Source organism: Martes martes, assembly GCF_963455335.1.
Source record: "Martes martes genome assembly, chromosome: 5".
NCBI classification, from domain to species: domain Eukaryota; kingdom Metazoa; phylum Chordata; class Mammalia; order Carnivora; family Mustelidae; genus Martes; species Martes martes.
The window spans coordinates 98,390,858-98,414,441 of NC_137892.1; the positions used below are offsets into that span (position 1 = coordinate 98,390,858).

At 36.1% G+C, this 23,584-nt stretch overlaps 1 protein-coding gene across 1 annotated transcript in view; it reads right to left on the reverse strand.

The window, feature by feature from the left end:
• Positions 1-23,584, reverse strand: part of ADAMTS19 (ADAM metallopeptidase with thrombospondin type 1 motif 19) — a 245,365-nt gene that overhangs the window by 142,351 nt on the left and 79,430 nt on the right. The window lies entirely within an intron of this gene.

Genomic DNA, 23,584 nt, shown 5'->3' on the forward strand with positions numbered 1-23,584 from the left:
CTTCACATTAACTTCTCTCTTTTAGAAAATTTAAGGGCAGGTTATTGGATGGTTTCAGAAATTAAACTCTCAAATCCTTAGGGACTTTAAATTAAGCCAGACTCCAATGTACCTTACTGTGGCTTGGATATATCTTTAATACATCATTAAAAACATATACCATTGGGACACCTGGGTGGCTCAGTGGGTTGAGCCTTTGCCTTCAGCTCAGGTCATGCTCTCAGGATCCTGGGATCGAGCCCCACATTGAGCTCTCTGCTCAGTGGGGAGCCTGCTTCCCTCTCCCTCTGCCTGCCTCTCTGCCTACTTGTGATCTCTGTCTGTCAAATAAATAAATAAAATCTTTAAAAATAAAAACATATACCATCTAAAATTCTTAGATTTCAGTGCAACCTAAAATATGTTTGTGGCACACTGAAAAAGCCATATGTGGTAGATTACACATCTAATGTTTATAAGTCAGAAATGAGAAATTTACTGTGCAGTCTACCCCAAACATAGATGAAACTTGGTATTTGCATTACTAAGTTAATTTAAAAATGATCAGTCAGCGTCCTCGGTCTTTCTGTATGACTTTGGTCACAAAAGCAAACAAAACAAAACAAAACAAAAACAAACACAAACTAGGCTTAATGATTTCATCTGCCTTGGAGATTAAAAAACTGTCATGAATTTAAAAAACAGGTAAGATGAATCACAGTTGAAGACTTTTGTGAAGTTGAAGGATACAGCTGGAAAAATTTAAAAGTGTTCTGATTGCATATAAATCAGGAATTTTGGCTAACACATTTTTATAATGTTATAACGTAATCATATCCTGAAGGCATTAAACAGGGACAATTAAAACTAAAAATATCATGCTACTAAAAGGTTCTATAAATTGCTTTTTTAGAATACTAGTAAAAACACTGACAGCATGCATTTATAACCATAAACCAACTCAAACATCAAAAGAGTTTGACACAACATTCTATTTTCATCATGCCAATTTTAATCATTTTGCTACTTTTTATAACTTGTTTTCTACTCACTATGGTTTTTATTCAAGTAAAGAAAAGAAATAATTTTATAAACTGGAAAAATCTGAAGAATACAATTACAATATAATTACAATTACAAGTATCTAATATTCTTAAATCTCAAATACTAAAATTTAAAATATTGAGTTTAATACAGAGATTTGACATAATTTGTTAAATAAAACACATTTACTTATGGACAAACATTCCAACTTTAGATGCATTTCTAATATCTCAGCTTTTTTAAGGTCTATACACTGAGGGAGTTAATAGTAAACTGGTTAAAAAACCTTCTCAAAGATGATTCGATGTTTTCTAGAACTCCAATTGGAATTCAACAACAAACTTTTTATGACCTGTTTTCTGCATGAAGTACAGTATAGGCAAAATGCAGAGAATAAAGCCTTAAGAATCTATGTTCTTGTGTCAGATGTTCTAGGGTTTGAGTCCCAGCCTTGATTTTTAGCTGTGTGACCAAAGAAAAGTTACTTCTTTTTTCTGAACCTCAGTTTTCTTAACAGTAAAACTGGGAAATTAACCGTTTGGCTTAGGAATGCTAACTAATGTAGATAAAATATATTAAGCCTGTACTGGCTTATGTGAAACATGGTAACCATTAAATATTAAACTTTCTTATCTCTAAAATGAGGTTTGCAATCCCTTATGACACAGAGGTTTTGAAGGGTTAAAGGAGGTGATGTATTTAAAGACCCATGGCATGTGGTCTTTTTTTTTTTAAATTTTTTTTTAAGATTTCATTTATTTGACAGAGAGAGACATACCAAGAGAGGAAACAGAAGCAGGGAAAGTGGGAGAGGGAGAAGCAGGCTTCCTGCCAAGCAGGGAGTCTGATGGGGGGCTGGATCCCAGGACCATGGGATCATGTGACCTGAGCTGAAGGCAGATGCTTAACGACTAAGCCACCCAGGCATCCCATGTGGTTGATCCTTACTAAGTGTTCTCCTACACTGACAACACCCTGTAGGTGTGTGGTGAATACAAAGTTGCACTTGTAGACCTTATAATAAGAACAACTCTTAAAAACTACAAGGAGGACCTCAGAGTATTTTCTAAATTAAGAAGTGTCTTGTTTCCCAAGGATATATTCAGCATATTTTAATACTCACATAGTATTTAACAGTACCATTAAAATATTTTCTAATATAAACAAATTCCTATAACCAAATGAAGCTTTAACAGCAAAGGATCTTGAGAAGGAAAGTACCTTATGAACCATCACTTTTCATAATAATTCCATAAGAATTATGTATCCAAGACTTACCCCTGCAACATGTTGTGCTAAAATAGAAATATAAAGTGTCTGATTTATGTTTTGGCCAGAGCCTAATAAGAAATACACCAACAACCAAGAATTAAACAAGATAAGTTCAGCTTTGCTTTTATTCTAAACCACAGGAAAGATGTCATTTTCCCATCAGGAATTCATTTCTATTCAGAAATACATGGAGTACCTGTGTTCAGAAATACAATGAGCACCCTCAATACTGTGCTATGTGCTGAGGACACAGACAGGAAGCGAGCAAGATCCTTGATCACAAAGAGATTAAAAAGAGAGGAAATGAATGCAAGATATACTGAATTCCTCCAAAAGCATGCATGGTAGAGTCAGAGAAGCTAATGATTCAAAAAGTGAAAATTAATTAGGGTTCTGAAAAATGGGTAGAATTTGAACAGGGATGAAGGAAGGAAAGGAAAACAAAGTAAGTCTTCTATTAGAAATTCTAAAACAATACCTTTGAACACACTCACTAAAGTCTGCAAAAATTATCAGCTCTTCAGTAGGGCCTCAGTTTAGAAGAGTGCATTAGTGTGAATTTAAAAGGGGCACAGTGAGGAGATGAGGTTTTAAAAAGGCTTCCCAAGTGAATGACCAAAGGTGTTTGGTAGGTGACTTCTGGGTGGGATTTCGGTCTCTTCTGTTCCTTAGGCCCTAGAGATCAGGGACTCTGTGCAAGATACAACCTGCAGAAACCTTTGGGAAATCCTGGGCTGGAATGTCAAAAGCAAGTCTAACAAACCCATAATGTCTTTCTCTTTTTGTTTCATTTTTAAATTCATTTACAGTAACATTTACTTTTTATTCAACAGTTCTAAGAATTTGAACACTCATATTGATTCACTTAACCACCATCACCATCAGGAGCCAGAAAATGTCCATCACTCCCCAAAACTGTTTTGTGCCTTCTCTTTATAGTTACACTCTCACCCACTTTTAAAACAGGTGTGACCACTGGATTGCTGATCTGATCATCATTATAGGGTTGTCTTTTAGACTCTGTCATGTAAGTGGATTCATAAGGCAGGCAACCTTTCGAGACCAGCTTCTTTCACGGAGCATAATGCTTTGACATTCCTCCTCGAGCTACTACAGATTGTTTAAACCATTCGCTTCTTGAAGACGACTGGATTGCTTCCAGTTTTTCCCAATTGTGAACAAAGCAGGTATCAGCATTCATGAAGAGGTTTTGTGTGACAATAAGTTTTTGTTTTTCTGAAGTAAAGACACAGATACGGGCTTGTAGGGTCATATGGTAAGTATATGTATACCTTTATAAGAAATTGCTAGATTGTTATCCCTAGGGGTTATAAAATTTTGCATGCCAGCAGCAGTGTTTGAGGATTAAAGTTGATCCACATTATCCACAGCACTTGATAGTATCAGGATTTTAAATTTTAGTTATCAAATAGGTATACAGTGATATCTCCTTGTGGATTTAATTTGCATATCCCTAATGACAACTGACAATGACATCTTTGCACTGTTTATTTGCCATCTATATATTGTTCTCGTGAAATATCACATCATGTCTTGCACATTTTTAAATTGTCTTCTTAGTGATGAGCATTGAGAGTTCTTTATATATTCTGTATAGAAGTCCTTATGTCTGGATATGTGATTTATCAAGATGGCTGACCCTTGAGAATGCAACGGGTAGAGGTGCTGGGTCCCCAACACACACACGCACAAATCCACAAATAGCTTTCAGGGAGCCTGGGTGGGTCAGTAGATTAAGCGTCTCACTTCATTTCTTCTCAGGTTGTGATCTCCTGGGTCCTAGGATCAAGTCCCGTGTTGGGCTCTGTGTTCAGCAGGGAGTCTACTTGAAGATTCTCCCCCTATGCCCCTCCCCTGGCTTTTGCATGCTCTTTCTCTCCCTCAAATAAATAAATAAAATTTTTAAAAAAAAATCCACAAATAACTTCTGACTCTCCCAGAACTTAACTACTAAATGCCTACTTACTGTTAATCAGGAGGAGCCTTACTAATAACATAAAGTTAATTAACACCTATTTTGTATGTTACATGTTTTATGTACTGTATGCTTACAATAAAACAAGCTAGAGAAAAGAACAGGTTATTAAGAAAATCACAAGAAGGTAAAGTACATTTACAGTGCTGTACTGTATTTATCAAAAAATATCCACACATAAATGGACCCATGCAGTTCAAGCCCATGTTGTTCAAGGGTCAATTATATTTTCTCCTGTTCATAACTTGTATTTTAATCTCTTAACAGAACAAAGGTGTTTTTGGTTTTGTTTTAATATTGATGAAATCCAGTTCACCAATTTTTCCTTTAATGGATCATGCCTGCGGTATTGAATCTAAAGACTCTTTATCTAATTCAAGGTCACAAAGATTTTTCTCTTATGTTTCCTTCCAGGCATTCATAGTTTAACATTTACATTTAGATTAATAATCCACAATCCATTTTGTATAAACACTTATTATTCTTCATTATGCATAATGATGTCCAGTGTTTTCAAGACCATTTCTTGAAAGATCATTTTTGGGGGGATTTTATTTATTTATTTTAGAAAGGGTATGTGTGTGAGAGAAAGAGAGAGAACAGGGGGAGGGGCAAAGGGAGAGAGAGAAAGAGAATCCAAGCCAACTTCACACTGAGCTGAACATGGAGCCCAGCATGGGGCTAAATTCCATGACCCTGAGATCATGACCTGACCCGAAATCAAGAGTTGGACACTTAACCTACTAAGCCACTTGGTGCTCCTCTTTATTAAATTGAATTTGTACCCTTGTAGAAAATCAATTGGCCATATTTGTGTGGATCTACTTCTGGAAACTCTATTTTGTTTTTGTTTTGTTAAGATTATTTATTTATTTATTTATTTGCGAGAGAGAGAGAGAGAGAGAGAGAGAGAGAGAGAGAGAGAGAGAGCGCGCAAGAAAGAGCACCAGCAGTGTGAAGGGCAGAGGAAGAAGCAGGCTCCCCACTGAGCAGGATCCCAATGCAGGACTCAATCTCAAGACTCCAGGACCACAGCCTGAGCCAAAGGCAGACACCCAACCGACTGAGCCACTCAGGTGCTCCTAGAAACTCTATTTTGATCCATTGACCTACATACTTATTTCTTAAACTGTACCACACCATCTTGACTACTCAGGCATTGTAGTAAGTGTTAAATCAAGTGGCATGATTCCTCCAAAACTATTTTTCTTTTCAACAGTGCTTTGGCTATTCAGTTATTTGCCTTTTCATATAAATTTTAGAATCATCTTATTTATATCTTCAAAAAAGAGCTTAGGGGCACCTGGGTGGCTCAGTGGGTTAAAGCCCCGTATCGGGCTCTCTGCTCTGTGGAGAGCCTGCTTCCTCTTATCTTTCTGCCTGCCTCTCTGCCTACTTGTGATCTCTGTCAAACAAATAAATAAAATCTTAAAAAAAAAAAGAGCTCAAACTTTCATTTTGTGTTAAATCTATAGATCAATTTGAGAAGAGTTGCCTCTGTACTATGCTGAATCTTCTAATCCATGAATACCATGAATACCATATGTATCTCCCTTTATTTAGATTTTCCTTTATTATTCTCATCAGCATCTCATAGTTCTTATCACACAGATTTTGCACATATTTTGCTAATTTTATATGCAGATATTTCATTATGGAACTATGAAAATTATAGATATATTTATATTACATATGCATTTATATGTGTATTGTATATATACTTGTATGTATACACACACATATACTTAAAATTTCAGTTTCAGAATGTTCAATTCTAGTACATTAAATCACACCAACCTTGTTGACTATATTCTGTGATCCCATTAAGCTCAAATATTAGCTTTAAGAGTTTTTTTAATATATTCTTCATCATTTTCTACTATTCAAGGAGTCATTTTTTTTTTTTTGCAAAAAGAGTTTTATTTCTTAGCTCAAAATATTTATGCTTTTTCATTTATTATCTTGTTCTACTTCTGTCTTCCCTAGGAAGGATGCAGCGGACAAAGCTGCCTTGTTCTAGACAAAGTGTAAAAATATTCCTTCTATCACCATTAAATGTGATGTCAAGTGTCAGACAGATAGTAGATATTCTTTATCAAGGCAGTTCCCTTCTATTCCTAAATTTCTGAGAGTTTTTATTATGACTAGATAATGAAATTTGTCACATGCTTTTTCTCTATCAGTTGATATGATCATGTCTCTTCTTTAGACTTTAAGTAAGTTTAATTATATGCATTGATTTTCAAATATTCTATCAGTTTTCCTTTTCTGAGATAAGCTCTATTTGGTTCTGCTCCGTTACTCTTACATATTACCAAGTTAAATTGCTAATTTTTATACCTATGTTCATGAAGAATATTGGTCTGTATTTTCATGGGTACTTTTCTCCTTGGCTTCTTGGTTTGGTTTTTGTATCAGGGTAATGCTGACTTCATAAAATGTGTTGGGAATTGTCCTTATCAGTCTGTTTCCTTAAAGAGATAATGTAAAATTGTATTATCTTTTCTTTGAAAGAATTCACCAATGAAACTTTCTGGTCTTAAAGATTTCATTCTTGGACGGTTTTAAACTAAAAATTCAATTTCTTTAATATGTATGAGATTATTCAGGCTCTTTCAGATCAGGGTAAGTTTTGTTAGTTTGTGACTCTCAATCAATTGGTCTGTTTCATCTAAGTTGTCAAATTCATGTACATAGACCTCTTTGTATTATTCCCTAATGATTTTTTTTAAGGTCTGAGGAGTTTGTAGTAAGGTATCTCTTTTGTTGCTGATATTATTTTTCCTATTTTCTTTCTTTCTTTCTTCTTTTTTTTTTTTTTTTTTTTTGGTCAGACTTACTAGAGGTTTAGAATTTATTTGACATTTTCAAAAAACCAGGTTTGCTTTCATTAATTATCACTATTGTTTTTCTGTTTCCATTTGATTGATATATACTGTTTAGTATTTCCTCCCCCCACCCCTTTTCTTTTTTGAGAGAGAACATGTAGGAGGGAGGGAGTAGAGGGAGAGGGACAAATGGAGAGGGAGAAAGAATCTTAAGCAGGCTACACACCCAGCATGGAGCCCAACTTGGTGCTTGATCTTATGACCTTGAAATCATGACCTGAACAGAAATCAAGAGTCGGACATTTAACTGACTGATCCACCCAAGCTCCCCAATACTTCCTACCTTTTGGTTGATACGAATGTGTTTTTGTTTTGTTTGTTCCTCTTTTTTAGTTTATTTAGCTAGAAATTTAGATTATTGATGAGACCTTTCCTCTTTTTAATAAAAGCATTTGATCATATAAATTTCCATCTAAGCATTGTTTTACTTGCATCCCATAATTTATATGTTGTCTTTTTGGGTTTTTTTTTCTCAGTTCAAAAGTCTCTATTTTTTTTTTTTTGAAATTTCCTCTTCGACCTATAAATTATTTATAAATACTATTCTCCAAATATTTGGAGAACATTTTCTTCTTATTCTTCTATAGTTCATTATTAGTTCAATTCCATTATGTTTAAGAACAGGAAGCATATGATTTGATTCATTCAGATTTCTAAAAGTTTGTTTTATGAGCTAGAAAATGTTCTCTCAGAAAATGTCACTTGAAAAGCACATGTATTTTGCTATTTTGGGTAAAGCAATGTGTCCATGTTAGTTAATAATGCTGTTCAATTCTTCTACATGTGTGCTGATTTTCTGTTGACAACTACTAAGATATGATTGTCAATATCTCCAAATGTAACTGTGAATTTGTTTATTTCTCCTTTTAGTTCTGTTGGTTTTTCTTTCGTGAATTTTAAAGCTCTTTTGGTAGCTTGCTGAAATATTTAACATCATTATATCTTCTTGGTGAATTGACCCTTTTATTATTATATAACGTCCCTCTTAGTTCTTAATAATTTTCTTCATTCTGAAATGTACATTTTAGCCATAGAAGAGTTTTTCATTTTTTAATTCATGGTATATATTTTTCATATTTTTACTCTTGTCTTACATATTACATTCAAAGTGAGTTTCTCACAGACAGCAAAGAATCAGGTCTTTTTTTTTTTTTTTTTTTTGATCCAATCTGGTAACTTTTTAAATTGGTGTGTTTAGACTACTTTAGTTTACTCTAATTATTGAGATGTATGTTGGGATTTCAGTCTGCCATTTTGTTATTCATGTTTTATTGTTGATGTTGTTTGTGCCCTCTTCTTTCCTTTCTTCTGTTTCCATTTTCTGTCTTGTTTCTGTTCTTTTGAAATAAAAGCTTTGATAAGAGGGAAGGTCGCAAATTTTTTAGTATGCCATTTTTATTTATTTATTGTGTTTCCAACTACATGTTTCTATATACCTGTTTAGTAGTTGTTTACTATAGGTTTTACATTATACATATCCAACTTTCAAAGTTTACTTAGAACCAATATTTTACCAATCAAGTGAGATGTGGAAAGTTTAACATCATATAGGTCCTTTTATACTCCATATAGGTTGGAGTTGTCTTGGATATTACATTTAAATCTATCAAAAAAACCCATCAGATGATATTATAATTTTGCTTTCAACTATCTAACATATTTAAAATATTCAAGAGGAGAAAAGTATATTATATATACCAATTCTTAATTCCTTTTTTTTTTTTTAAGATTTTATTTTTTTATTTGACAGAGAGAGACACAGTGAGAGAGGGAACACAAGCAGGAGGAGCAGCAGAGGGAGAGGGAGAAGCAGGCTTCCTGTGGAGCAGGGAGCCCAATGTGGGGCTCGATCCTGGGACCCTGGGATCATGACCCAAGCCAAAGGCAGATGCTTGATGACTGAGCCACCCAGGCACACACCAATTTTCCATTTCTTTTGCTCTTTTTTTATTCTCGATGTTCCAGTTTCCATTAAAGATAATTTGCCTTCTCTCAGAATTACTTACTTTGGCAATTCTTTTAAAGTTGCTCTTTTGGTTATTAATTCTCTTAAGTTTTCCTTCCTCTGAGAATCCTCTTATTTTATCATTATTTATATCGACAAAACTTTCTGTCAGTATTTTAAAAATGGTGTGCCACCCAACTGGCTCTCATGGTTTGTCATAACAAATCTCCTGTCAAGAATATCATTGTTCCCCTAAAACTAACAGTTTGTTTGTTGTGTCATTTTGTCTTTCTTGTTAGTTTTCTGTTTGATTGTGACAGCTCTGGCTGTGCATCTCTTCAGGTATTTCTTATTTGGAATTTGCTTGGCCTCTTGAATCTGATGATTTAAATCTTCTGCCTAATTTGAAAAAAATTTCAGTCATATTTCTTCCCTTTCTGTCCTTCTGGGACCCATGATGACTACTTCTGATATTTCCCACAGATCCCTAAGACTCTCTTCATATTTTTTCCCCATCTTCTTTTCCCTCTGGTATTCAGACTGGATATTTTCTTCTGATCTACCATTAAGTTCGTGAACTCTTTTCTCTGTCATCTTGATTCTACCACTCTGTACAAGCAGACAAATTCTTATTTTGCTTATCTTTCTTAAATTCTAATACTTCCATATGGTTTTTGTTATATTTGTTTATTATGTTTATTTATTGTTTATTATATATATTATATGTACATATGTACATATATGTACATATAATATATATAATATAATAGATATATTATTAAATATATGTTTATTTTGAGACTTTCTATTCTTTCATTCATGTCAAAAATATTTACCATTACTTTTTAGAATATCTTTATAATAGATATTTTAGTCTTTGCCGTGTAATTCCAAAATTTGCACCATGTTGGGAGTAGTATGTGCTAAGTGTCTTTTCTCATGCAAATTGAGACTTTCCTATTTCTTTATAGATGGTGTAATTTGGGGTTGTATCTTGGACATTTTTATTTTTATTTTTTTTTTAATTTTTTTATTTTAATAAACATATAATGTATTTTTATCCCCAGGGGTACAGGTCTGTGAATCGTCTGGTTTACACATTTCACAGCACTCATCATAGCACATACCCTCCCCAATGTCCATTTCCCCACCACCCTCTCCCATCCCCCTTCCCCCCCCGCAACCCTCAGTCTGTTTCTTGAGATTGAGTCTTTTATGGTTTGTCTCCCTCCCAATCCCATCTTTTCATTTTTTCTTTTCCTACCTCCCCCCAAACCCCCCCACCTTGCATCTCCACTTCCTCATATCAAAGAGATCATATGATAGTTATATTTCTCCGATTGACTTATTTCGCTAAGCATGATACCCTCTAGTTCCATCCACGTCGTCGCAAATGGCAAGATTTCATGTCTTTTGATGGCTGCATAGTATTCCATTGTGTATATATACCACATCTTCTTTATCCATTCATCTGTTGATGGACATCTAGGCGCTTTCCACAGTTTGGCTATTGTGGACATTGCTGCTATAAACATTCGGGTGCACGTGCCCCTTCAGAGCACCACGTTTCTTGGACATTTTTAATACTATATTGTGAGACTCTGTCTTATTTAAATCTAATGAAGAATGCTGATACTTGAAAATTTTTTAGCATAAAATGGTAAAAGTTCCAAAATTCCAGGGTTCTGTAGGCTTTGGTTTCATTGTCAAATTTCCATTGTCAATTTTCAAAGCTCTTTACACTCCTATCCTATATGTTTGTCATCTAGTGACCAGGCTGGGAATTAGGAGGCTCAGCAGCTTAGTAGCTCATTTTGCAAAGAAATTTCATGGTCATATTCACACATGCAAAGCTGAGGTAAGCAAGAGTGGTTGATAAGCAGCTGTATGAGGTTCCTTTCCCTCGCTCTTCCCTGTTCATTATCTCCTTTGTACCTTGTATGTTCTTACGGTTTGCACTTCAGTAATTAATACTGCCAGAAAGTCTGGGCTTTAGGTACCCCCACTTTATAGTACAGTTTTCATCACTGTGTCTAAGATTGAGCAGTAAAATGGCGGTTACAAAAAGCCATGGGGTTCACCCTTCCCTCTTAAAATAAAAGCTCTATAGACCAGAGAGGAAGATTCATCTCAGATTTTTATGACTCCTGTTACTGACACTGTTGCTGTCCACACTGTCACTATCATAGGATTGCTTGGTAAATGGGGCAGGAAAGAATGCAGACAACTTTTTTGAAGTGGGGGAATTTCCCCCACTTTATCTGAGCATTAGGAGACCTTCCAGGTCTTTGATACAAACCTAAGGGATTTCCTAGCTCCCTCTGTCACTCTATATGCCCTAATGACCACCTTCCAGTTATGACTGTTTTGAGTCCAGGACAGAGAAAAGTAAACTTACTGCTGGTTTGGTGGTACTTCAAATTCTCGCCTTATTCTCAATCTGCACACGACTATTTACCTTTTAACATCCCCAAATCATTGTTCCATTCTCCCATATTTTATAGGTATATTCAATGAGAGGGTGGAGTATGTTCATTCCAGCTTACCCTAAACTAAATATAGAAGTTCTCTGCCCCCAAAAAACCAAACAAACAAACAAAACAACCCAATAAGAACTAGGATCTTGTAATTTAAAGAAAATTACCTATGAAAGTGTATTATTTCTACAATGCAAATGAAGCACCTCAATAATCTCAACATTCTTTAGAGTCATTGCCATTCCTAACCACTTAGGAACTAGAATTGAAAAGATTATGGCATGTGCAAAGCAACAAATGTGCTGCATCATCAGATTAGTTTGGTATTAATGACACAAAGTGCTATAATATCTGGAAAAACATTTTCTTCTGTATGGGCTTACACAGTTGTTGCACTTTTTACATATCATAATAGAACTGACCTACTGAAAAATTTCATTAAAATTATATAGATTACATTGATATTAGTACATACTAATAATTAAACAAAGAGAAAAAATTATTTATAAGCTCAATTTTCTTCAATTCTCTTATGAGAAGAAAATAAATGATACAGAAAAATTCTGAGATCAAGACAGAATCTTCTTCTGATCATGAAATTATTAAAATTTGATGACCCCCCCTTTTTTTTAATACTAAGGCATTTGGATACTTCAGAGAGGTATATCAATATATTTATGCTTGGAAGCCACGATGGTATAAATGTAGGCAGAAAGGGTGGCTCAGAACAAAGGGAAACAAATGGGAAATTTTAGATACCTAGGCAAGAATACGAAAAGGAAAGCAAAAAGGAAGACTTAAAAGAATGTGGAAATAGTTTCATTTTATTCACCACTCTGTCCCCAGCACCTAGCACCTAATATGCTTTTAGGCACAGAGCAGGTACTCTAAAACACTGGGAAAAAAATGGATGAATGAAACACAATAAAGAGAAGGACAGAAAAATAAGTCAAAAGAAGATCATCTGAAATGAAAGAACCAAGGAAAACTGACGAAGAAGGGCATATAAAGAAGCACAGTTCCTATTATCTTCTAAGTCTGATTCAAGGACTTTCAGAGACCAGAATTTAAAAATGAAAATCATCATTCTTTTTCTATCTGACACTCAGACCCTAATGCTCTGTGGTATCTGGACTGAAGGAAAGCAAGGTTAAGAGAAACAATATAAAACCAGCTTCCAACACATGCAGCAAATGCTCTTTTGCTGATGCCTAGTAAATTTAATTGTTGTGATTGGGGGATTAAGTAATGAAATACCTAAATTACAGAGATAATTATTTTTAGCTTAATATTTCTGAATTAAGCACTTTTAATGTATAATTTACAATTCTGAATAATATATAAAAGCATGTCTGAAATATGTTCATTAATAATAGAGTGACCATACAGTTAATTTGCCTGGGCATTGTCCTATTTTATGTTTTTGTTTCTTATTAATTATGCCTCCTTTAACTTTTCAAAGTTTCTAAGTATAAATTATAGGTTATATGATCACTTTATCAGTATATGAATGTCATGAGCCTTATTGTTGCAAAACTAGAGTGGCCTAATCTGACTCCTTGATTTTCTTATTTTCTTTACCAGAAGCCCAAACTTTGGGTGTATTTTCTTACATTATGGGCTGGTGCCATCCAATTGTCTTCTTTTGATACCCAGTTTTCCCCACCCCTTTCCTTGCTGCTCCACAGTATTAGTGTTCAGACCTGTTTCAATTTAGTATGTTTTTTGTTCATCATTGATGCAACAATGGGAAAAAATTCAATGTTGAGAAATTGCAGGTTGTAGCAATTTCTTGTAAAATCCTCTTAAAATCCTTTCACTGTTCTACTGTCTCATCAGGTTTGGTAAGTGAAAATCTCTTTGAATGTCTCTCTTAACTTTTATTTCTTAACACCCTTTTTCCTTTCAGAGGGCCATAAATTATACTGTCATCTAAGATGGCTTTATGTTCTTCGAATGTATAATGTATAAACATACACAGCCTTTAGTCTGACAATGTTAGTTTTCTGTAACTGCATAACAAATTACTATAAATGTAGCAGCTTCTAGGGGCACCTGCATGGCTCAGTGGTTCAGTGTCTGCTTTTGGTTCAGGTCATGATCCCAGGGTCCTGGGATTAGGATCCCTGCTCAGTGGGGACCCTATGTCTCCTTCTCCCGCTTCCCTTGCTTGTGCTCTCTCTGTCAAATAAATAAATAAAATCTTAAAGAATGCAGTGGTATCTAATAACACCCATTTACTACTGTACAATCCTATTGGTCAAAAGTCTGGGATCACTTAACTGAGTTTTCTGCTTAGAGTCTCACAGGGCCAAAATCAGAATGTCATCCATGCTGGACTCTAATCTCACATCTGGAAAAATACCAGTTTCTATGTTCGGTTAGGTCGTTGGTACAATTCAGTCCCTTGCCTCTGCTTTAATAGGTGAATGGAAAGCTTAAGGTAAACGGAGGGAGTGGACTTACATTGTGAAATCCCTTCCCAGCAGTACCTAGATTGGTGTTTGAGCAACCAGAAATGTCAGGAGTGTCATCTTTAGAATCTGTCTACAACATAGGATATATTCCATTTGCATTTCTGGGAACATCCACATTACTGAAGAGTGAGCAACAATTTATAACAACATATCTCATACCAATATGATAAATTCTGGGTATTTCAAACCTGGATCCAGTTTATATAAAATTAAACACATTTAAGGCAATGCATGTGTCTAATAGGTTTACTAATCCCTTTTACTGAAGTATACGTCCGACTATATTGAGTGAGCAAGACCCTCACTGTCATCGCTGAATCTAGCAAGGCCTTGGAATTCAAACACATTTGAATTCCATTGAAGACTTGATTACATCACTAATTCACTTACAAAGTAAGATTTACATAGGAAAAGGAGTAACTTCATTGTTTGACTGGTCCAAAGGAATACAAATTTCAAAATCTTGAATATGAAACTAGCATGATTTTTTGGTAGAAGAAATACAGTTCTGACCAAAAGGGGATTAAAATAGAATGGATCTTAGCAATTTTTCCATAATTTCATCTCTAAAATTCTCTGTGCTTCAAGTGTCATAATGCAAAAGAAATGGACAACAGCTATTTAATGAAAATTAAGTTACTTAAAAAAACTAGCTTGACCTCTTCTTCTCACCCAATAAAATGATTATTTCTGCTGAAATGTGGTTTGGAGAATGTACTAGTGCTTGGAAAGGGAAGTGTCTGGAGATTCTCACTTGTGCAGTGTCAACATAAAATGGTTATTTAAGTATGTTCTAGTGCCTGAATATGTTTCTTCTTGGCAGTTGCTTTCTAGGTGGTCTGTAGGCCTATTTGACAATTTGCAAGTACAGAAAATCAGAATTATTCAGAAAAGTGTAGAAGAATAAACGATCATTCCAATCTGCTAACAGATAGGACAAGAAACTTTATTAGTAATACAAGAGCATCCAAGTCTTAGCAATAGAATGCAGAGAGGAGCAAATCATCCCAGAATGGAAAATCTGGTGGTAAAGGATGCATAGCCTCTCTTCTCAATAAGAGCTAGAAAAATATTCACAGCTAAAACCTCATACTGACCAACGTGTATCTTTGCCAGCTCTACATATTCACTCATTGTCTATACTTCAATGTTCTTAGGAGGTTTCATGAAAAACACAAACACTAGCAATCACCGACTTCTCACCATGGATTATCAATCACCCCCAAGGTAGAGCAGAATTTTTCAAAAAGTATTCTGCAGAATCCTGGGCTTCTAGAAACTCTTTTTTAAGACCTTTTCAAGAGGTCCACAAGGTTAAAACCACCAACATTTGTGCTAATGGGGCAAATGCCATGGTAGGTACAATGGCCTAGCACAAATAAAGGCAGGGACACCAAGCTTGATAGTCAGTCATTTTTATTTCTCATTGACACTTGCTCCCAGTGGGAAAAACTAAAGTGTCTCTTTAAAATGTCCTAGCTGAAAAAGTAAAAGGTATTAATTTTACTAAATCTGCACCCAAGTATAGACATTTCTTAATATTTCATAACAAAAAGGAAGTATGGATAAAGCATGTCTGCTGCAGACTAAAAATATGATGTTGTCTCTAGGAATAGGTGTGTGAGACAGTTTTGAGTTATGAGCTGAACTAATGTTGGTTTTTATTGAACACCATTTTTACTTAAAAGAATGTCTAACAGGGAGGAGAGGCAAGATGGCAGAGAAGTAGCAGACTGAAATGACATCAGAACCCAGGAGTTCAGCTAGATAGGTATCAAACCATTCCAAACACCTCCAAACTCAACAGGAGATAGAAGAGAAGAAGAGCAGCAATTCTAGGAACAGAATATTGACCACTTTCTGAAAGGTGGGGAAAAGTGAATCCAAAGGGATGGGAAGATAGACCATGGGGGAAGGGGCTGGCTCCAGGCAAGTGGCAGAGTAACGGAGCACAAAATCAGAACTTTCAAAAGTCTGCTCCACTGAGGGACATGGCTCCAGAGGCTAAGCGGGGGTGGAGCCCTCGCGGGGACAGAGTGGTCTCAGGTCCCATGGGGTCACAGGACAATCACGGTGTGTGAGTGTAGCAGAGCTTGCAAGTATTAGATCAGGGAAGCCGGCTACAGAGACAGGGCCCAGAAATGAGTTCTCAGCTCGGGGTTACCTTAAACTGTGATCCATGGCACAGTCAGGCCACTGCTCTTTGAGAAGGGATCCCACAAGTGGCAGATCCGGGGAGACTCACCTAACTTCCCTGGAGGCAGGAATCTGCTGGGTTTGGAGACTTCAAACGGGGCTGTATGCCAGACACAGAAATGCTTGGTCACAGGCCGGGTGAGCTCAAAGTGCGGCTGAGACCAGGGAGAGAGGAATGATTGAGGGCTTTTCCCTGAGGGCGCACTGAGGAGTGGGGCCCCAAGCTCTCGGCTCCTCCAGGCTGGAGAGTGGGAGGCCGCCATTTTCATTCTTGTCCTCCAGAGCTCTACGGAAAGCATTTAGGGAACAAAAGCTCCTGAGAGTGAACCCAAGCAGATTACTTAGCCCACCCCTGGCAACGGCAGTGCAATTCCGCCTCCAGCAAAGGTACTTGAGAATCACTAAAACAGGCCCCTCTCCCAGAAGAGCAGCAAGAACATCTAGCCAAGACCAAGCTCAGTGATCAAGGAGAACAGTGGAATTCCAGAGGAGGGAAAAGCAAAGCATGGAATTCATGGCTTTCTCCCCATGATTCTTTAGTCTTGCAAAGTTAATTAAAAATTTTAAAACTATTTTCTCTTATTCTAATATATTTTTTTAATATTTTATTTGTTGATTTGACAAACAGAGATCACAAGTAGGCAGAGAGGCAGGTAGAGAGAGAGGGGGAAGCAGGCTCCCTGCTGAGCAGGGAGCCTGATGTGGGTCTCGATCCCAGGACTCTGAGATCATGACCTGAGCTGAAGGTAGAGGCTTTAACCCACTGAGACACCCAGGTGCCCCTTATTCTAAGATTTTTAACTTCTACTCTTTTCTCTTTTAATGTATTTTAACTAGTTTATCATAACAATACCTTTCTTTAAAAAAATCTTTTTGAATCTTCATTATTATAGTCATATTTTATCTTTCATTGTATCTAACTTTATTTTTTGTATACATATAGGGTTTTTTCTTCTAAAAAATTTGGGATACAACTTCTTCTAATAGATCAAAATATACCCTAAATTTAGCACAGGGCTTTATTCTAGTCTCCAGCCTGAGCAAATATTCTCCACTTTCTTTTTCTTTCATTTCCCAATCAACTTATCATATCAACTCCTCTTTTAGATTTTTTTTTTTAATTTTTATCGTTATGGTCATAGTCCATCACTTCATCATGTTTCCCCTTAATTTTGTATATATATATTTTTTCTTTCTTTAAAATTTTGGGAAGTATTTTCTACCAAGAGACCAAAATATACCCAAAATCAAGTGGGTGGCTCTGTTCCATTCACTAGTCATATATATATATATATACACACACACACACACACATACACACATATATACATACATACACACACACACACACACACACACACATATATATTTTTTTTTAATTAAAAAAAAATTTTTTTTCTGAAGTTCCTTTTACCCCCTTTCTTCTCCCCACAATCGGGGGTCTCTTCTGATTTGGTTAACACACATTTTTCTGGGGTCTTTGCCACCCTTTTAGTATTTTATTCTCTCGTTCCTATATTCTTAACTGGATAAAATGTCAAGGTGGAAAAACTTACCTCAAAAAAAAGAAAAAGAGGCAGTACCAAAGTCTAGGGACCTAATCAATACAAATATTGGAAATAGGTAAGATCTAGAGTTCAGAATGACAATTCTCAAGGTGCTAGGTGGGCTTGAAAAAGGCATGGAAGATTTTAGAAAAACACTGTCTGGAGAAATAAAAGCCCTTTCTGGAGAAATAAAAACTAAAATCTAACCAAACTGAAATCAAAAAAGCTATTAATGAGGTGCAATAAAAAATGGAGGATCTTACTGCTAGGATAAATGAGGCAGAAGAGAGAATTAGTGATATAGAAGACCAAATGACAGAGAATAAAGAAGCTGAGCAAAAGAGAGACAAACAACTACTGGACCATGAGGGGAGAATTCAACAGATAAGTGATACCATAAGACGAAACAATATTAGAATAATTGGGATTCCAGAAGAAGAAGAAAGAGGAAGGGAGGGAAAAGGTATATTGGAGTGAATTATTGTAGAGAATTTGCCTAACATGGGAACAAACATCAAAATCCAGGAGGCACAGAGAAGCCCCCTCAAAATCAATAAATATAGGTCCATACCCTGTCATCTAATAGTAAAACTTACAAGTCATAGTGACAAAGAGAAAATCCTGAAAGCAGGCCAGGACAAAAAGTCCGTAACATACAATGGTAAAAATATTAGACTGGCAGCAGACTTACCCACAGAGACCTGGCAGGCCAGAAAGAACTAGCATGATATATTCAGAGCACTAAATGAGAAAAACATACAGCCAAGAATACTATATCCAGCTAGGCTATCATTGAAAATAGAAGGAGAGATAAAAAGCTTCCAGGACAAACAAAAATTAAAAGAATTTGTAAACACCAAACTAGCTCTACAGGAAATATTGAAAGGGGTCCTCTAAGCAAAGAGAGAGCCTAAAAGTAACAGTCCAGAAAGGAACAGAGACAATATACAGTAACAGTCACCTTACAGACAATACAATGGCACTACATTCATATCTTTCAAGTTATCCTGAATGTAAATGAGCTAAATGCCCCAATTAAAAGACATAGGGTATCAGAATGTATAAAAAAACAAAACATATCAATATGCTGTCTATAAGAAACTCATTTTAGACCCCAAAACACCTTTGGATTGAAAGTGAGGGGTTGGAAAACAATTGACCATGCTAATGGACATCAAAAGAAAGCTGGGGTGGCAATCCTTATATCAGATAAATTAGATTTTAAGCCAAGACTATAATAAGAGATGAGGAAGAACACTAAATCATACTCAAAGGGTCAGTCCAACAAGAAGATCTAACAATTTTAAATATCTATGCCACTAACATGGGAGCAGTCAACTATATAAACCAATTAATAACAAAATCAAAGAAACACTTGACAATTATACTATAACACTAGGAGACTTTAACACCCCTCCCCCCACACTGAAATGGACAGATCATCCAAGTAAAAGATATAAAGATATAAAGATATAAAGGATATAAAGGCTTTCAATGACACACTGGACCAGATGGACATCGCAGATATATTCAGAACATTCCATCCCCAAACAACAGAGTACACATTCTTCTCTAGTGTACATGGAACATTCTCCAGAATAGATCACATCCTAGGTCACAAATCAGGTCTCAACCAGTACCAAAAGATTGGGATCATTCCCTGCATATTTTCAGACCACAATGCTTTGAAGCTAGAACTCAATCACAAGAGGAAAGTTGGAAAGAACTCAGATCCATGGAGGCTAAAGGGCATCCTACTAAAGAATGAATGGGTCAACCTGATAATTAAAGAAGAATTGAAAAGTTCATGGAAATAAATGAAAATGAAAACACATCTGTTCGAAATCTGTGAGACACAGCAAAGGCAGTCCTGAGAGGAAAGTGTATAGCGATACAAGCCTTTCTCAAGAAATAAGAAAGGTCTCGAGTACACAACCTAATCCCACATCTAAAGGAGCTGGAGAAACAACAGCAAAGAAAGCCTAAACCCAGCAGGAGGAGATAAATAATAAAGAACAGAGCAGAAATCAGTGAAATAGAAACCAAAAGAACAGGAGAACAAATCCATGAAACTAGGAGCTGGTTCTTTGAAAGAACTAATAAGATTAATAGACCCCTGGCCAGACTTATCAAAAAGAAAAGATAAAGGACCCAAATAAATAAAATCATGAACAAAAGAGGAGAGATCACAAGCAACACCAAAGAAATAACAATTATAAGAACATATTATGAGTAACTATACACTGCAAATTTGACAATCTGGTAGAAATGGATGTATTCCTAGAGACATATAAACTATCAAAACTGAACCAGGAAGAAATAGAAAACCTGGACAAACCCATAACCAGTAAGGAGATTGAAGCAGTCATCAAAATACTCCAACAAACAAGAGCACAGGGTCAGACAGCTTCCCAAGGGAATTTTACCAAACATTTAAAGAAGAATTTATACCTAGTCTCCTGAAACTGTCCAAAAAATAGAAATGGAAGGAAAACTTCCAAACTCATTTTATGAGGCCAGCATCACCTTGATCCCAAAACCAGAAAAAGAACTCACCAAAAAGGAGAATTACAGATCAATATCCTTCATGAACACAGATGCAAAAATTCTCACCAAAACACTAGCCAATAGGATCCAACAGTACATTAAAAGAATTATTCACCACGACCAAGTGGGATTTATTCCTGGGTTGCAAGGTTGGCTGAACATCCGCAAATCAATCAATGTGATACAATACATTAATAAAAGAAAGAACAAGAACCATATGATATTCTTAACAGATGCTTAAAAAGCATTTGACAAAGTACAACATCTTTTCTTGATCAAAACTCTTCAAAAGGTTAAAGATAGAGAGTACATACCTCAATATCATCAAAGCCATCTATGAAAAACTCACAGTGAATATCATTCTCAATGGAGTAAACTGAGAGCTTTTCCCCTAAGGTCAGGAACATGGCAGGGATGTCACTATCACCACTGCTGTTCAACATAGTACTAGAAGTCCTGGCCTCAGCAATCAGACAACAAAAAGAGATAAAAGGTATCTGAATAGGAAAAAAGGAGTCAAACTCTCACTCTTTGTAGATGATATGATACTATATGTGGAAAACCTAAAAGACTCCACTCCAAAACTGCTAGAACTCATAAGGGAATTCAGTAAATTGTCAGGATATAAAATCAATGCACAGAAATCAGTTGCATTTCTACACACCAACAGTGAGAAAGAAAAAAGAGAAATTAAGGAGTCTATCCCATTTACAATTGCACCCAAAACCATAAGACACCTAGTAATAAGCCTAACCAGAGACGAAGAATCTGTACTCAGAAAACTATAAAGTACTCATGAAAGAAATTGAGGAAGACAAAAAGAAATGGAAAAAATGTTCCATGCTCATGGATTGAAAGAACAAATATTGTGGAAGAACAAATATTGTGAACATGTCTATGCTTCCTAAAGCAATATACACATTTAATGCAATCCCTATCAAAATACCAGCAGTCTTTTTTCAAAGAAATGGAAGAAATAATCCTAAAATTTCTGTGGAACCAGAAAAGACCCCAAATAGCCAGAGGAATGTTGAAAAGGAAAACCAATGTTGGTGGCATAACAATTCCAGACTTCAAGCTCTATTACAAAGCTGTCGTCATCAAAACAGGATGGTACAGGCACAAAAACAGACACATAGATCAATGGAACAGAATAGAGAGCCCAGAAATGGACCCTCAACTCTATGGTCAACTAATCTTTGACAAAGCAGGAAAGCGTGTCCAATGGAAAAAAGACAGTCTCTTCAACAAATGGTGTTGGGAAAATTGGACAGCCACATGCAGAAGAAGGAAACTGGATCATTTCCTTACACCACACACAAAAATAGACTCAAAATGGATGAAAGACCTCAATGTGAGACAGGAATCAGTCAAATTCCTTGAGGAGAACTCAGGCAGCAACCTCTTCGACCTCAGCTGAGGTCAAACAGGTTGCTGCCTGGGATCTAGCAACTTCTTCTTAGAAACAGCGTGAAAGGCAAGGGAAGCAAAGGCAAAAATGAATCATTGGGGCTTCATCAAGATCAAAAGCTTTTGCACAGCAAAGGAAACAGTCAACAAAACCAAAAGACACCTGATAGAATGGGAGAATATATTTGCAAATGACATATCAGATAAAGGGCTAGAATCCAAAATCTATAAAGAACTTATCAAACTTAAGGCCCAAAGAATAAATAACCTAATCAAGAAATGGGCAGAGGACATGAACAGACATTTCTGCAAAGAAGACATCCAGATGGCCAACAGACACACGAAAAAGTGCTCCACATCACTCGGCATCACGGAAATACAAATTAAAACCACAATAAGATACCACCTCACACCAGTCAGAATGGCTAAAATTAACAAGTCAGGAAACAACAGGTGTTGGAGAGGATCCGGAGAAAGGGGAACCCTCCTACACGGTTGATGGGAATGCAAGCTGGTGCAGCCACTCTGGAAAACAGTATGGAGGTTTCTCAAAGAGTTGAAAATAGAGCTACCCTATGACCCAGCAATCGCACTACTGGGTATTTACCCTGAAGATACAAATGTTGTGATCCAAAGGGGCACATGCACCCGAATGTTTATAGCAGCAATGTCCACAATAGTTAAACTATGGAAAGAACCTAGATGTCCATCAACAGATGAAGGAATAAAAAAGATGTGAGATATATATATATATATATATATATATATATATATACACACACACACACACATATATATGTATATGTGTATAGTATTCCATTATATATAATGGAATACTATGCAGCTATCAAAAGAAATGAAATCTTGTCATTTGCAACGACATGGATGGAACTAGAGCATATTATGCAGAGTGAAATAAATCAATCAGAGAAAGACAATTACCATACGATCTCCCTGATATGAGGAATTGGGATGCAGAGTGGGAGGTTTGCGGGGTAGGGAAGGAAAAAATGAAACAAGATGGGATTAGGAGGGAGCCAAACCATAAGAGACTCTTAATCTTACAAAACAAACTGAAGGTTGCTGGTGGGAGGGGGGTGGAGAGGGTGGTTGGGTTATGGACATTGGGAAGGGTATGTTGTATGGTGAGTGCTGTGAAGTATGGAAGCCTGACAATTCACAAACCTGTACCCCTGGAGCAAATAATACATTATATGTCAATTAGAATAATTAATTTAAAAAACAACAATAAAAAAGAATGTCTAACAGACAAATACTGATTATTCAGACTTGAGAATTGGGTTGACATTCACCCAAAAATGAACAGAAAGTAACCTGTCACTCTAAAGAAATGAACAGGTGGTATTTGTAGATATACATAATGAATTCTGTTCACAACCCTATACATATAAATGCTGAATTATAAATTACAAAAGTTCCCTAAATTCAGGGCTGAGTATATAAATAAGGGAAATCCTCCTGCGGGCCTAAGGAAAAGAAAGGAGAACGTGGAGCTCTGAGCTGGCAGGCACTAATGTGCTAGCCCCTCTGGGATTTGCCAAACTCAAAATCAAAGTTGTTCAGTCTAAGACATGCCACTGAGACAAAAAGAGAGACTGCTCAAGGTAAGACCTTGGAACTGGAACTTTTACATAAAGTTATACCTACATGAATTGAGAAGGAGAGGATACCATTTTCCTTTTCCTCAACACAATGAAAGAGTAGTTTAGAAAAACAATCACTCCCTAGCAAAAGGTAACAGCATAAAAACTTGTCTACTTTGACCTAGACTCTGTTTTTTAAAAT